The sequence below is a fragment of the Sapajus apella genome, unplaced genomic scaffold (assembly GCF_009761245.1).
Source record: "Sapajus apella isolate SASKATOON/1434 unplaced genomic scaffold, GSC_monkey_1.0 scaffold97, whole genome shotgun sequence".
NCBI classification, from domain to species: Eukaryota; Metazoa; Chordata; class Mammalia; order Primates; family Cebidae; genus Sapajus; species Sapajus apella.
The window spans coordinates 3,626,019-3,630,261 of record NW_022437037.1 but is presented as its reverse complement, the minus strand read 5'-3'; the positions used below and the strand labels follow the sequence as shown (position 1 = coordinate 3,630,261).

General features: G+C 50.0%; 1 protein-coding gene across 5 annotated transcripts in view; it reads right to left on the bottom strand.

Annotated features, from left to right (window-relative positions):
• Nucleotides 1-4,243, bottom strand: part of LRRC8A (leucine rich repeat containing 8 VRAC subunit A) — a 39,083-nt gene that overhangs the window by 25,605 nt on the left and 9,235 nt on the right. The window contains exon 1 of one of the 5 annotated variants that reach the window (XM_032257508.1): nt 2,477-4,236. The exons of the other annotated variants lie outside the window; for them this stretch is intronic. The gene's annotated coding sequence lies outside the window, so the exon portion shown is untranslated. Of the gene's footprint in view, nt 1-2,476; nt 4,237-4,243 lie in introns of those variants that run through there. 5 annotated transcript variants of the gene reach the window in all.

Genomic DNA, 4,243 nt, shown 5'->3' with positions numbered 1-4,243 from the left:
CCGTCTCAAAAAAAAGAAAAAAAAAAAAAAAATCAGGAATAACATCACCTTCCTTGTAGATGTGTATGCAGTGACCCAAAAGATGTCTCAGAGATATTAAGCATAAAAGAATGTTGCTGAGCAGTACAAAAAATGTGTTATCTGTGAAAGAAGCCAGTTATAAAAGGCAAATGCTATATGATTTCACTTATTTACATAAGTGAATAGACAGAAAGCAGAAGGGATACCAGGCCTGGAGGAGTAGGAAATGGGAGTGAGCATTTAACGGGCAGAAGAGTTTCAGCTTTGCAAGATGAAAACAGTTCTGGAGAGGGGTTGGGTGGTATTGACGGATGCACAGTATGAATGTACTTAATACCACTGAAGTGTACACTTATAAATGGCTAAGAAGATACATTTTATGTCATGTGTATTTTACCACAATAACAAAATTAGGAAAAAAGTATAATGTCTTTATTTTATTTTATTTTATTTTTTGAGGTGGAGTCTCACTCTGTCACCCAGGCTGGAGTACAGTGGCATGGTCTCAGCTCACTGCAACCTCCGTCTCCCAGGTTCAAGCGATTTTCCTGCCTCAGCCTCCTGAGTACTACGATTACAGGCATGTGTTACCATGCCTGGCTAATTTTTGTATTTTTAGTAGAGACAATGTTTTGCCGTTTTGGGCAGGTTGGTCTCGAATTCCTGACCTCAAGTGATCTGTCCGCCTTGGCCTCATAAAGTGCTGAGATTACAGGCATGAGCCAACGGGCCTGGCCTGATATGTTACTGATACAATTTTTAAAAACAAGAATGACAGCTGGGCATGGTGGCTCACACTTGTAATCCCAGTACTTTGGGTGTCCAAGGCAGTGGATCACTTGAGGTGAGTAGATCGAGACCAGCCTGGCCAACATGGCGAAATCCCATCTCTACTAAAAATACAAAAAAATTAGCCAGGCATAGTAACACATGCCTGTAATCGTAGCTACTCGGCGGGCTGAGGCAGCAGAATCATTTGAACCCGGGAGGCATAGGTTGCAGTGGGCCAAGACCATGCTGCATATTCCCACCTGGGCGACAGAGCAAGGCTCTGTCCAAAAAATAAAATTATATCAATAACAAACTTATTAATGTGTACAGAAAAAAAATTAGAAAGCTATATACAGCACTATATAGCATTAAGTCTACTAGTGGTAAGATTTTAGAAGGCTGTCTACATTATATGTTCTTCTATTATTTAAATCTGGTATTTTGGCCAGGCGCGGTGGCTCACGCCTGTAATCCTAGCACTTTGGGAGGCCGAGGTGGGTGGATCACCTGAGGCCAGGAATTCAAGACCAGCCTGGCCATCATGGTGAAACCCCGTCTTAAAAAAAAAAAAAAAAAAAAATATCTGGTATGTTTATGAGTAGAAAAACTACTTGGAAATGAATCAGAAGACCTTTCTCACTGTGTAGTTTCTCAGGATAATAAAAGAATTTATAGGTCGGGCGCGGTGGCTCAGGCCTGTAATCCCAGAACTTTGGGAGGCCAAGGCGGGTGGATCACCTGAGGTTGGGAGTTTGAGACCAGCCTGACCAACATGGAGTAACCCCATCTCTACTTAAAAAAAAAAAAACACACACACACACAGAAAATTAGCCGGGCGTGGTGGTGCATGCCTGTAATCCCAACTACTAGGGAGGCTGAGGCAGGAGAATCACTTGAACCCAGGAAGTGGAGGTTGCGGTGAGCTGAGATCAGCCATTACACTCCAGCCTGGGTAACAAAAGTGAAACTCTGTCTCAAACAAAAAAAAAGAATGTATGAGGTCAGGTGCCGTGGCTCATGTCTGTAATCCCAGCCTTTGGGAAGCCAAGGTGGGCAGATCACAAGGTCAGGAGTTCGAGGCCAGCCTGGCCAATATGGTAAAACCCCATCTCTACTAAAAATATGAAACTTAGCCAGGCATGGTGGCAGGCACCTGTAGTCCCAGCTACTAGGGAGGCTGAGGCAGGAGAATCGCTTGAACCCAGGAGGCAGAGGTTGCAGTGAGCAGAAGTTGCACCACTGCACTCCAGCCTAGGTGACAGAGCAAGACTTCAACTCAAAAAAAAAAAAAAAAAAAAAAAAAGAATTTATGAGTAGCTGCCATCCATATATTAGAAACAGGTCAGCCCCATCCTCCCTGCCCTACCCCGTAACACACATGCTCAGCAGCTTGTGGTCTTCACTTCCTGGGAGCAGAGCGGAGAGGAGCTCAGCCCCAGAGTTGGGCAACTCTAATGCCAACCCCACCACTGCCTCACTGGGGCCTCAGAGCCTTTGTGTCTTCAACTGCAAGATGGAAATATTACAGCCTAAAATGGGTTACAGCTGTGAAACGGGTTATCGTGAGAATTAAAAATAACATAAGGCATCATGTGTCAATACAGCACCCGGCACACAGAGGCTGCCATTTCACAGTCCCACCTGCCATCACAGACAACCTTCCCAGAATTCAGTGGGGACTCACCTGGGTGAGGGCCGAGCCTCAAGCACCACTGTCTCTGAGCAGGGCCAGACCACTCAGAGACCCCCCAGGATCCCTGGGACTCGAAGAACCTCGAACACCTGGAGACCCTCCCAGGACCCCAGGATGGCAGAGTGGGCCATCTGCTTTCAGAGCTAGTCCTTAGGTTCAGCCCCAGTCCACATCCACTGGATGTTTCTCACAGACAGGGAAGGGAGTCAAGAAATGACAAGCTGCCCAGTCTGTCCCAGAGGGAGACCCCCAGCACGCTCCAGACCCCATGTGGGCCCTCAGGGACTTGGCGTGGCTTCCACACCTGGGCGGCAGGCAGGCGGGCTGCGGGTAAACAGGGCACAGAGAGCCTTTTGTGAAAGCACAAACAAGGCCAAGCCGGGAAAACTTCCCAGGCAGGAGGGGAGGCGGGTGGCTGGCACCCCTCCTGTACCAGGGATGGGAAGGCTGGCCTCCAGTGCTCTCCCAGGGAACAGGAAGGGGCCACTCTCGACAGGCCCTGTCCCTGGAGGGTTCCAAGCCTGTGAATCCAAGCACAGTCCATGGGTCGTGTGCTTCCTCTGTCCCAGAGCTGGAGGGGGAGGAGAGGTCTCAGCCTTGTCTGGCACACACAGCCTCCACTCTCCCCAGGGCGGGCACTGCCCTGGAGGCCCCCACACCCAGCTGGGGTGAGTCAGAGGCTGCCGGCTGGGGGTGCTGCCCGCCTTGGGACACACCCTCACTTCCTGGGGAGAGGAAAAGAGGGGGCGCCAGGGATGGAGCGGGAGGGGAGCATGGGTCAGTTCCAAACTGATCTCACCTGGGCTGGGCTCCCAAACAGGTTCGTCCTCAACCTGATGAATATGTGCCTAAGTGATTAAAAAACAAAAAAAGAAAAAAAGAAAAAAAAAAAAGAAACAAGAGGTTCGTCCTCACCCCAACTCGAAAGGGCATGGCCTGCCTTCTAGGGAGAAGGGCAACAGGCGAGGAACACCCACCTGGGCTTCCCCCAGCAGCTCCAGAGCCAAGCAGAGAGAGGCAGCAGGTAGGGCTGGAGGTGCAGCCTCAGGACCTGCCCTCGCCCTGCTAGGCTGAAGCAGGAGCACCCAGTTACTGAACGTCAACTAAGTGCCCAGCACGTCCTTGCCCCATCTCCCAACCTTCACGCAAACCAGCAAGGTGGCACCCACCCCACCACCATGAGACCGTGGGAAAGTCCCTTCACCTCACTGGGCCCTGGTTTCCTCATCTGTAAAATGGACTGAAGAGTCTATTCCTCGGAGGATTGTGATGAGGACAGAATGAGGCAGTCCACGTAAAGCTTTTGGACTAATGCCTGTCACACAGTAAGGCTCTGGAACGTTATTATCATGGTAGAATTTATCAGTTCTTTTATGGGTATGATGTCTGAGGCCCAGAGAAATTCAGTAACCTGCCCAAGGCCACACAGCTAGAAAGGGCTGGGAAGATGCACTCCAAGCTTGACTTTCCATTGTGCCAACCTGCCTCAAAGGCAAGTGGGCCCCCTGGAACCCCCTGGGACCCAGATCCTTGAAGATACTTCTTGAGATAACATCCTCTTTGCCTTAGGGGTACACGGAAAGCGGGGCTCTACAGGGAACCCCATCAGGCCACACTCAGATGCCTCTGGTCTCACAGGTACCACTATAAGGAAGCTCTGGAAGTGGGCCCAGCTCTGGGTTTAGGGCCAGAAGGCATTGTTGGGTCTGGACCCTGGGGGCAGAAGGGCCTGGAAGGCAGTGTATTTTTTTTTTTTTA